Here is a 12314-nt window from a genome sequence, read left to right as displayed (position 1 = left end):
GTCCTCCCTCACAACATCCATCAATCTTTTCTTTGGTCTTCCTCTCGCTCTTTTGCCTGGCAGCTCTATCCTCAGCAACCTTCTATCAAGATGCCAAACCATCGAAGTCTGCTCTCTCGAACGTTGTTTCCAGAACATCCAACTTTGGCTGTCCTTCCAATGAGCTCGTTTCTAATCCTATCCAACCTGCTCACGCCAAGCGAGAACCTCAGCATCTTCGATTCTGCTACCTCAAGTTCTGCTTCCTGTTGTTTCTTCAGCGCCTCCGCCGCCCTCACTACTGTTTTATAAACTGTTCCCTTCATCCTAGCGGAGACTCTTCTGTCACATAGAATACCAGACACCTTCCGCCAACTGTTCCACCCCACTTGGACCCGTTTCCTCACGAAAATAACACTCTATTACTGTACTTATAAAGGACATGTAGTAAAAACATAACTAAATGTAGGGATTTAAAGAGTTTGTGCATCACAATTAAATCCTTGCGTCGTCTTTGGATATCTGTGACTTAGCCACCTGCCATCATTATAATACAATCATACAGAAAAATGAAGATGAGTCTAATACCTAATCTAGGTGACTCACTAAACTGTTTTCTAAATGGTCATTTTTCAGAGATGATAAAGACTATATACGTGTGTTTTTTTTTTTTTTACATTGATTGTCTGCATGTGTTGCTACTCCATTTGTGTTCAAATATTTACTTCTTTAAGCATCAGAACACCATCACTTAGATGTGATTTGTTTGCTTGTCTATTGCGTTTCCCATTACGTGTTTTACATTAAGGTAGTTGATTAAGATTTAGGCAGATTTAAGGCAAAGGTTTGTGGTTGTTTTTTGGTTTGATGTTTAGTTTGACAAACTTACCTAGGAGTGGCATTAAACATCTTGGAGACTTCTTTTTAAGATTTGTTCACTAGGTCAAACTGCTGCTTGTTGTGAAGTGAGCCGAGATGATTTCACTGCCACCATACGGCGCTCGTATCACAACTTTTTGTAATAGCGGAAAAAAATAGACCAAATGACGGTTCATCTAAAAAAAAAAAAAAAAATGCAGGTCGAGGGCATCATTTCATCAGGCAACCCTGTATCACCTGCTTCGTATTAAACATTCTAATTTTACAGGCCCTAAAAGCTTGAGGAAATAATGTACTACAATACGTTTTGAATGCACATGAATGAGATATGTTCCATTCAAAAACTCGATACTCTGTTACACACTTGCACACACGTGTACTCTATGGCGTTAACACCGAGCCATTATTCCACCCACACGGTCCTGGATCGGAAATGAGATGAATCATATGTGAGGATGGGCTTCACAAACCTATATGCTATATGTGGAAAAACTATTATGATGCACCATCTAATTAATCACAGCGAACTCCATAAAGGCATCTTATTGGTGCATTTGGTTTGGAAGAATTTCTGAGTCCTGACCTCAACCCCATCATTTTTTTTCAGTTTACACATTATATATATTTACAACCCCCTCCCAATTTCCCATTTCGGTGGTGTTTCCTGTTTACAGACCTTAAAACTCGTACAGAAGGTTGCAAACGCTTGGCGGAGTCCTTGATATGTGCAGAGGAGTGACAGTGAACCTGTTAAGTCTGTCTGTGTTCTGGACGTGACCACAATATTAATGTAACACTAATGCAACATTCTGCCTTCTGCATGCTAATCAGTCCCACACGCCCTCTCTCTAATATAGTCCATTGTTGGGATATGTGACACAAAAGGAGTACAAATCAAAATAAAGACCTTGTAAGGTGTACTGGATTTAACCTGTTGACTGTCAAATCCTCACACTTTACACTATCCTTGTTTGAATGGTTTTCAGCTAGTTTCTTTTTATGACAAATAGTTTGTAAAAATTTCTATACATCCTGTCCAGGGGGTCAACGATTATCATCGATAAATACACGTGTATCCCATCTCCGGCATCCCAAGCAGGTTGATTTCTCACCGACAGTGAAGAAAATAAGTATTTGAACACCCTGCTATATTGCAAGTTCTCCCATTTAGAAATCATGGCCGGTCGGAAATTTTCATCGTCGGTGCATGTCCGCTGTGAGAGAGATCATCTAAAAAGAAAAATCCAGAAATCACCTTTATGATTTTTTTAAACAATTTATTTGTGTGATACAGCTGCAAATAAGTATTTGAACACCCGAGAAAAACAATTTTAATATTTGGTACCGTAGCCTTTGTTTGCAATTACAGAGATCAAATGTTTCTCGTAGTTGTTCACCAGGTTTGCACACACTGCAGGAGGGATTTTGGCCCACTCCTCCACACAGATCTTCTCTAGATCAGACAGGTTTCTGGCCTGTCACTGAGAAACACGGAGTTTCATCTCTCTCCGAGGATTTTCTATTGGTTTAGGTCTGGAGACTGACTAGGCCACGCCAGAACCTTGATATGCTTCTTTCGGAGCCACTCCTTGGTTTTCCTGGCTGTGTGCTTTGGGTCACTGTCATCTTCAAAGACCTAGCCACGACCCATCTTCAATGCTCTGACTGCGGGAAAGAGGTTCTTTCCCAAAATCTCACAATACATGTCCGTGGTCATCCTCTCCCTAATACAGTGCAGTCGTCCTGTCCCATGTGTAGAAAAACACCCCCAAAGCATGATACTACCACCCCCATGCTTCACAGTAAGGATGGTGTTCTTGGGATGGAACTCATCATTCGTCTTCCTCCGAACACAAATGAGTGGAATTATGACCAAAAAGTTCAATTTTGGTCTCATCTGATAACAAAACTTTCTCCCATGACTCCTCTGTATCATCCAAATGCTCAATGGCAAACTTAAGACGGGCCTTGACATGTGCTGGTTTAAGCAGGGGAACCTTCCGTGCCACGCATGATTTCAAACCATGATGTCTTAGTGCATTACCAACAGTCATTGACCAAGTCTTGTCGTGTAGTCCTGGGCTGATTCCTCACCTTTCCAAGGATGATTGGGACCCCACGAGGTGATATCTTGCTTGGGGCGCCGCTCCGATTGAGATTGACTGTCATGTTTAGTTTCTTCCATTTTCTAATGATTGCTCCAACAGTGGACATTTTTCACCAAGGTGCTTGGCAGTTTCTCCGTAGCCCTTTCCAGCCGTGTGGAGTTGTACAATTTTGTCTCTGGTGTCTTTGGACAGCTCTTTGGTGTTGGGCATGTTACAAGTTTGAGTCTTACTGATTGTATGGGGTGGACAGTTGTCTTTATGCAGCTAACGACCTCACACACAGGATAACACATGGAGTGGAGGTAGACTTTTAAAGGCGGACTAACAGGCCTTTGAGGGTCAGAATTCTAGCTGATAGACAGGTGTTCAAATACCTTTTTGCACACAAATAAGTCGTTAAAAATCATATATTGTGATTTCTGGATTGTTCTTTTTAGATTACCTCTCTCACAGTGGACATGGACCTGCGATGAAAATTTCAGACCGATCCATGATTTCTAAATGGGAGAACTTGCAACATAGCAGGGTATTCATATACTTCTTTTCTTCACTGTAAGACTCACTCACACTCCAAACTGGCCTACATTCCCCACAAAGTAATGACAACTTTAGCCACCGTATAAATGTGCAGAATGAATCTCGTTTCTGTTAAAATTAGCAAAATGTAACTCGATATAAGTTGTCTTTTTCAATTCCACCCAAACAAAGCCCTCCCGCCCTTCACCTCAACAGCTAACACACGCAACTGTAGCTCTGGCTCGTCTCAAAAATGGCCACTTCAAAGAGGCTCAGCGTCTGCCAACAAGGCTTGACAGAAGGTGAGCGAGTGTGATACTGGAAAAAATCAGACACGTGTACGCATGACTGCTATCAATGGGCAAATTATGTAAAAGCCGGTTTTGTCGGTTGTGGAAAGGTTGACGGGGGACAAAGGATAGGAGATAATTATTTCGCTGCATATCACAACTTGAAAAAAAAAGTGAGCGGAGGAAGGCCTTGTTCATTAGGTTAAATGCTGTAAATAACATCAGAGGGTGCCGCTAAATGGAAATCAATTCAATTACCCTATTAGCATGGGCTTGAACTCACACTGGCTCATCATCACACACCCATTTCGCTGTCTGGTAACTGCATATTTCCCACACACACACACAACAATATATTGTAATATGGAACAAACCGTGGAGGCTCCGCACAGTTGCGCGCTCGTCGTTTTCGTCGCAGATCAGCCGAGTGGGCGCGCGGGGAGGTCCGCTTTTCAAAATGATTTTGTTTAGATTTGCATAACCCCCACTCATCTGCTCGATTTAAAGACCTAATAGTGTTGGTGGGAGATGTTGCGCTGCTGTTAATTCATAATTAGAAAGATAATTGGTTTGGCTTTCACCATCCTTTTGCCTGTTAAAGCGAAAAGTGTGAATGTGCCATCTTTTCACATTTGTCTCTTCATGTTCAGTGTTATATAATATTAATATATATATATTAGATATCCATCCATCCATTTCCTGAGCTGCTTATCCTCACAAGGTTCATGGGAGTGTTGGAGCCTATGCCAACCATCTTCGGACAGGAGGCGGAGTACACCGTGAACTGGTTGCCAGCCAATCGCAGGGCACATAGAGACACAAACAACCACAATCACACCTTGGGGGCAATTTTGAGTGTCCAATGAATGTTGGATGTTTTTTGGGATCTGGGAGAAAATTGGAGTGCCCGGAGAAAACCCACACAGGCACGAAGAGAACATGCAAACTCCACACAGGCAGGGCCAGGATTTGAACCCTGGTCCTCACATGGACATCAGGTCCAATACCTCTGGATTGGTAGACTGGGGTAGTGGTCTCCCTTTTTAAGAAGGGGGACTAGAGGCTGTGTTCCAAATACACATTCCCACATCCCAAAAACATGCAATATTAATCGGACACTCTAAATTGCCCCTCGGTGTGATTGTGAGACTGGCTGTTTTTCTCTATGTGTCTTGCAATTAGGTGGCAACCAGTTGAGGGTGTACCCCGCATCCTTCCCCTAAGATGCCTGGGATTGATTACAGTACTTCTGTGACCCTTGTGAGGATAAGCTGCTAATGGATCATTAATGAATATTACCGCCTTAACTACGCGTTCGCCCCCCTGGTGGTGTGCTGACGAGGTTGTGGCAACTTCTGCAATTGAAGCAACGTTTCATACAGAGCAGTGCCCATACTTTATATTTAAAAAAATTGCAGGTGATCAGGCGTATTTAATCAAAGCAGCCAAAATAATTGCAAATCACAATTAAAACTGCAGTAAACAATAACCAATCTTTATTTCAGAGAACAAACAATTGCACGTCTTTGCTATTAGACTGCTTGGACGTGTTTTACATCCACTATTTTGCACACATATTTAGAGATGCTTATTAAGGGGATGCATTTCCAAAAAAAAAGTCACCATCTGAGAAAATTTGCTGATTTTAACAGAAAGCGGCCAATCGCATCTGCTGTGTCGCCTGATATGGAATGACCTCTCCGTCTGGTTGTACCCACCTCTCTCATCATCTTTCCCACTCTCTACCTGTACGTACCCTCATTCTTTTAGCATCATCCTTTATCCCACATCTGAGCCCAGACCGAGTACACTATAGCGTCTAAACCAGTCCTGGAGTCTGTTAGCGTGCGAACACTGCTGCGGCGCGTGCACGGGCAAAGTGCCGGGAGGGTTAAAAGGCCGCCACTGAGCTCTCAACATTCACACTGACAGCTAACAATCAGCCGCCACTAACACGGCTAATAGTCGAGTGTGCGTTGTTAATTTTGTCACAGCAGAGAGGCTCAAATGACGAATATATTAGAATAATTAGAGAATCCAGCTTTTAAAAAAAAAGTCCTTCCATCCCATTCGTATGTAGAACGAAGAGTGCATCATCAATAGACGCGCACCGCGCCAGTGTACGCACGGATACACGCTCGTCTTCTCTCTCGCACGCAATGGCTGATGCTGAGAGAAGGGGGGGGGGTGCTCGTGTGCCTGTTTTTCCAGATCAATGATGTGCGGCTGGGTGATCGATGTGAGGGCTTAACGGAGTGGAGAGAGCTAATGGGCAGGTCAGTGGCTCAGACACATCCCAGCTCCCCCCCCCAGCCTATTACCACCACGTCTGTGAATAGGCCTCACCGCACCCCCCCCCCCCCCCGTTACAGACGGGAGGGAAGCGAGCCAAACGCGTTCAATCCATACATCTCCTCCCTAACTCCTCGCGTTTCCCCGCGTCCCGTCTAAAGATCTCCCCGTCCTTCCTCTTTTGATTTCCCCGACTCTGCTTTCTCTCACCTGACACCATGTGTTCCCACATCTGTTAATATTTACATAGGCGGGTGAGGGCCGATAAGAAGCATATTTCCAGTGATGTCAAGTAGATTTAAGGCGGCTTATCGCGCTCTCCGCCGCAAAATTCCAGATACGTATACGTGCACAATGGAGCCCAGAGATGGCCCTTCTTCGCAGAGGTAAACAACAAAAGGAGGACTTTCCTTTCCGTCCTCGTCGCTCCCTCGTTCAACCTGTCACTCTCCCTCACTCCTCCCCCGCTGTTGGTTCAACTTCTCATCAGCATGTTAATTACCTCTATTAGCCGCCGTGGAAGAGCGCGGAGCACACACAGTGGCCCAGCCAGTCATCCGGCCGCAAACCTCGCAAATATTCATTTGCATACGCACATAAAAGCCGCGGGCTGTGGCACAAAAAAAACTGCCTTTATTAGATGATATTGTTAAGATTGATATTGTATGAGAGGTGTTGTTTGTTTTACGGTTTTTATTACACCGGTTGTACTATTACGTAGAAGTGCAATGAATCATATTGAAAAATGAAAAATTGCGTCCCGTTTTTACCGGTGGGTGCGACTTGTGCGCCGCAGCGTATCCTTTTTTTCGAGTCCGTCTCCCCGTGGCGAAGGCTTAAAGAGCCGCCACTTGTCGTCCGCATAATGGAGGTGGGAGAGGGAGTTCAAGGAGGCATCCTGAGGGAGGGGGAGGAGGAGGCACCATAATTTCAGTCGGGACAAATAGGCGTAAATGTAATAATTAGCGCAATTTTGGAACCCCTCCCTTCTTCCCTTTCTGCAGCCGTGCCGTTTCTGTCTCCAGCGGCTGATAGATTGTAATGAATGTAACAGCAGTCAGATCATTCAAAAGCCTCTCAAAAGCTTAAGCCCCTTTATTAAATTAAGCAAACGACGCCTTAGGCCAGGTCTGCTGTTGGGGGAGAGAGAGGTGGGGTAGGGTGGGGTGAGTGGGGGTTGGGGGGGAGAGGCTGCAGAGATAAAGAGGAATGTTAGTAGCATGGGTACCAAGTAATCATGTTAGATGGGGGCGGGGTAAGTACTAAAGAGGGTGGACTTGGCAAAGGTGGACGCGGATAGTCGAAATATTAGGTACAGCTGCACGATGCAGTGACATTTTTAAAAAAGATGGCAATAATATAAACACAGATGGTGAAGTACTGTTTTGTGAGAGAAGTATTTATGTAGCAAAAGACAGTAAATAATTAACAATTTATGACAAATGGAAAAAACAAATACCATCAAAAAAAAAAGACTCAATACATACAAAAAGTGGTGATAAATAGGTTGGGGGGGAAAACAGTGCAAAAGTAAACAATTAAAAACAAAAAAAAGACATTTGAGCCCGTGTGACTAAATCAACAGAAGGCGGCTCCGTCAGCGAGGAGAAAGCTGTCCAAACTGTAGCCTGTGCACAGACGGCGCAAGGCAGATCAGAGGCGGCGGTGGTACCTGCACCCCTCTCGCTGGCAGGCGGGTCAAAGAGAGGTGAGGGACGCACGGGCGCTTGGATGAAAGACAACGCGCGCGGTCCTGAGCGCGCACTGCAAAAATGCATCCGTGCGCTCCTTCCGTGGTAAGGTCGCGACACCGAAAGCGCTGACATTTTGTAAGGTCAGTGGTGCGAAGTAACAAAGTACAAATACAAATAAATGAGTATATTCAGGTGTCTGTACTTGAGTATTTATTTCTCCGAGGCAGATGATGACATGATGTAAAATAGATAGATAGATAGATAGATAGATAGATAGATAGATAGATAGATAGATAGATAGATAGATAGATAGATAGATAGATAGATAGATAGATAGATAGATAGATAGATAGATAGATAGATAGATAGATAGATAGATAGATAGATAGATAGATAGATAGATATAGATAGATAGATAGATAGATAGCCAGGTAATATATAAAATTGTCTCAGTGCAGTACTTCTTTTGCTGAATTATTATTAGTATATGTATTATTATTTACCACAAATATCTGTACTTCTGCTTTAGTTGGTACAGAGTGTAAGTACAGTACTTTTGCTGACTCCAGGTTGTGGCAAGACCCCCACAAGGCCCACTTACTTTAACAATTAATTCAATGCACTTAGAAAAGGCCTCATCCCAGCTCCTCTTCAGCCACCGCTTATCTAATCCAAATATCCTTCCTTGGCTTTGGAAGAACTCTCTGTCTTTATCGCTTACAAGAGTGGCTTTGATTGCACAATCTGTGGGGGACGTTGCTATCTAATCCACAGTAAGACCATTGATGAACCAGGAAGGGGTTGGTAGATTTTTATGAAGCCTGTCGTCTGAAGCTTCATTGTGTGTGCTCTTGGTTAGTGGCTGTCCCCATGTGGACAATCCATGAATTACCTCTTCTTCTGACTGAAGAGTCATGTGCATCATTCATTGGCGGAACAAAACCACCGTTTTCCTTGCACCTGTGGCTTGATTTAAAAAAAAAAAAAAGTGATTTCCGTATTGACTTTTTTTTTTTTTAAATGCATTCCAGTTCTCTTTGTGCCCACATGAGTGTTTTGAGAGAGCCATAAGATTCAATCAGGATTTTGTGGTATTGTGACAGTAATGACGGACAAAATCCTTGGAAATATGGGTACATTTGTCTAACAGGGCAAGTGACACTTATGGTCCACCTACTTCTAAAAAAAAGAGTAATTACAAGTTTATTCACAGGTTTGCTTCCCACCCTTATATTAAGTTTATCATTGTGCCTTGTGATTGCCTGGCTACCATTCCAGGGTGTACCTCATGCACTTAATGACAAATGAGATTTGTTTTTATCCATCCATCCATTTTCTTTGCCGCTTATCCTCACAAGGGAGTGCTGGAGCCTTTCCCAGCTGTCAACGGCCCTGAACTGGTTGCCAGCCAATTGCAGAGCACGTAGAGACAAACAGCCGCACTTACAATCACACCTAGGGGCAATTTAAAGTGTCAAATTAATGTTCAATCACACCTAGGGGCAATTTAAAGTGTCAAATTAATGTTGTGTGTTTTGGGATGTGGGAGGAAACCGGAGTGCCCGGAGGAAACCCACGCAGGCACGGGAAGAACATGCAAAACTCCACACAGGCAGGGCCGGTACCGAACCTGGGTCCTCAGAACTGTGAGGCCAATGCTTTACCAGTTGATCCACCGTGCCGCTTTGTTTTTATCCCACATGTCAAATTTTGTGATTCATATTTCAACAATTTGAAACAGTTTGTGAGTCCTCTCTATGAGAAGTACTTTATAAATCAAATGTAGGACACAAGGTTTTGTAATTCAGTGCATCAGGTGCTTTCATTAGCTATCCGTATATTAAAGATGGTTATGTACAGTGCATACCTCTCAGTGAAAAATTGAATATTTGATAAAGTATCAGGGGTGTCAAAGTCATTTTTAGTACTTCTAGTTTGTTATGACTGTGAAAGCAATGAATTAATATGATAAAGTGACTGTCCAACTACATTGAGCACAGTACGCAATTGAACCTGCAACCTGCTGCCCCTGGACGAAGTTGCATTCATTTTTCAGGGGTGTGTCGTTTCGCACAGATATTTCCACTGCGCTTGGGAGCGGCAGATCGGAGCTTGATTTTCACGATTTATAAACCTCATTGTAATACATTTCAATGTTTTTAAATCATTCAAATTTGGCAGGGCTCACACTAAAACTCTTCCGTGTGGTGTGTTTTATGCGCATAGGAGACATTTATTTTTACTGTACTGTCACTTTTTTTAGAAGTGATTTGATGGGGGTGTATGTAATTTTTTTTTTTTAAGGAGGAAAATGTGCAATTTTGGGACATTTTCTGCAAAAATGAAAAACGTTTGTTGCAAGAATCATGAAGTGGGCACATTGTGCTGAATTTGTCACCTTTCATTATATAAAATATGTATATAATCGTGTTTATAAACATCAGTGGGTGCTGTGTCTGTTCATACTCGTCAAATAAACTTGAATGCGCTTGTTTATAGGAATCAAGAAGAGTTTATTTCATGCTGTGGGTCGAGTGGGGGGGGGGGGAGGGGGCAAAGCGGGTTCAGTCCTTCGAGCCCCAGAGGCGTGGCAGAGGGGGGGAGCAGGTGCTTCTGCCCCCACCCCCTCCGGCGTGTCTATCTGTCTCCCGCCAGCGAGGAAGCCCCACCTCCCGGCTCCCGGCTCCCGGCAGCCGGCCACCTTCTCCCTCCTCTCTTGTGCTCTCAAGCTCCGCGCCTGAGCTTCGTGCGCGACAACAAAAAAAGTCGGAGCACTCGACGGATGGACGTGCCCGCGTTCCCACCGCCGAGGACGGGCAGGAAGTTACTCATTTATCACGCGTGGAATTCGCCCCCCTTCTCGCTGTTTGCGGTGAGTGTAAAACCGTGCGGCGTTGTTTGCGATCAACGACCATATTATTCGCTGTGTTTACCAAGAAAGTCCTGATGACATCGAGCAAACGGCGGCTGTCTTTTTTATTTTCTCGCTGCCGGCGACCATTTTTTTATTGTTGTGTTTTTGTTTTGTTTTTCCAATTGCGGAAGGGGAAGCAAACGCTAACGTACACTCGTCGCGATTGTAGCGTTTAGCACGTAAGGTCCCTTGCAATTGTCTTTAGAGAGCCGACGAGCCCCTTCGAGCACACCCTCCCCAATTAACTTCAACTTACTTGCGATGATTATGCAAAAACGCAACCTTTTGGCTGACCCCATCATTGCGAAGTTAGTGTAAAGTAGAATTTTCCTCGGCACTCGATCATGCCAGCGCTCGTTTGCAGCTCGTACTATTGTCCTGCGCGCTGTTCGGGCCATTTGAGTGTCTCGAGTGAAGGATGTGAACCTGTTTTGTTTGTTGACGTTTGTTTTGGGATTCGTGCGTGCGCGCGCGCGCGGCAGGTGGACGGTGTTGAATCACTTCCTACGCGCGCGCGCCTTCGCCTCATTTGAAGCGCGTGCACGTTCAATAGCTGCTTTTCAAGGCACGCACACGGCACACCTTTTTTAATTTTTAATTTAAAATGCGCCCGCAAGTAAGCTTGCTTTACTTTTATAACTTTATTAATGTAAAGTAGATTTCCATCCATCCATTTTCTTTCCCGCTTATCCTCACGAGGGTCACGGGGAGTGCTGGAGCCTATCCCGGCTGCCAACGGGCAGGGGGCGGGGTACACCCTCAACTGGTTGCCAGCCAATCGTAGGGCACATAGAGACAAACAGCCGCACTCACAATCATACCTCGGGGCAATTTAGAGTGTCCAATCAATGTTGCATGTTTTTGGGCAGTGGGAGCAAACCGGAGTGCCCGGACGAAACCCACGCAGACCACACAGGTGTGTCTGGGATTGAACCTGGGACCTCAGAACTGTCAGGCCAACGCTTTACCAGCTGATCCACCGTGCCGCCTAAAGTAGATTTTATTTCATGATTTTTTTTTTGCATGTACAAGATGTGTCAAAAAAAAAAAAATCCAGGTCAGGTGTCACGAAAGATATTTTTCATAGGCAAACTAAGAGATTCCTCCTTCATTGTGGGCTCAACAATCAACTGGCCAGGCTGCAAAGAGATCCTGCGGATTTTGCTTCGTTCAGTGCACGAGAAGAGGCGAGACTGTGGCAGGACTCGGGGCTGCGTCAGTCTCGCCTCACACCTCCTTTCCGTGCCTTAAACATCCGACACTTCTCGGTCGAGAAGAACATCGCCGTGCTGGAGCAACCTCCCTACTTACCTGACGTGAATCTGCGTGATTTAAAAAAATATATATATATCTTTCCCAAGCTCAAGCGCACCTGTTTTGAAACCGCAGACAATATAAAGATGGCCGTAACGACAGAGCTGTGGAGGATTCTTGATGAATCGTTCCAAGAGTCTGACGGCACAAGAGAAAAGTCTGGGAAAGTTCAGGATAGTCCTGGCAGATTGTTTCGAAATGGGAAACTTGTCGTTTGGATTTGAACGATAACTTTTTATGCCACAGTCCTGGAACTTTTGTATCTTACCTCGTACAAATGATGCTATTTTTAAATTCATATTTGTTGGCCCTGTGTTGGGATGTAGTT

At 44.3% G+C, this 12314-nt stretch overlaps 1 protein-coding gene across 2 annotated transcripts in view; it reads left to right on the top strand.

Moving 5' to 3' along the window:
• gse1b (Gse1 coiled-coil protein b) overlaps positions 1 to 12314 on the top strand; it is an 83620-nt gene that overhangs the window by 17045 nt on the left and 54261 nt on the right. The window contains exon 1 of one of the 2 annotated variants that reach the window (XM_061814194.1): positions 10413 to 10630. The exons of the other annotated variant lie outside the window; for it this stretch is intronic. The gene's annotated coding sequence lies outside the window, so the exon portion shown is untranslated. Of the gene's footprint in view, positions 1 to 10412; positions 10631 to 12314 lie in introns of those variants that run through there. 2 annotated transcript variants of the gene reach the window in all.

This window comes from Syngnathoides biaculeatus, chromosome 3 (assembly GCF_019802595.1).
Source record: "Syngnathoides biaculeatus isolate LvHL_M chromosome 3, ASM1980259v1, whole genome shotgun sequence".
Classification (NCBI taxonomy): Eukaryota; Metazoa; Chordata; class Actinopteri; order Syngnathiformes; family Syngnathidae; genus Syngnathoides; species Syngnathoides biaculeatus.
Note: the sequence above shows the minus strand (reverse complement) of the source record. Positions and strands in the feature narration are given on the sequence as shown.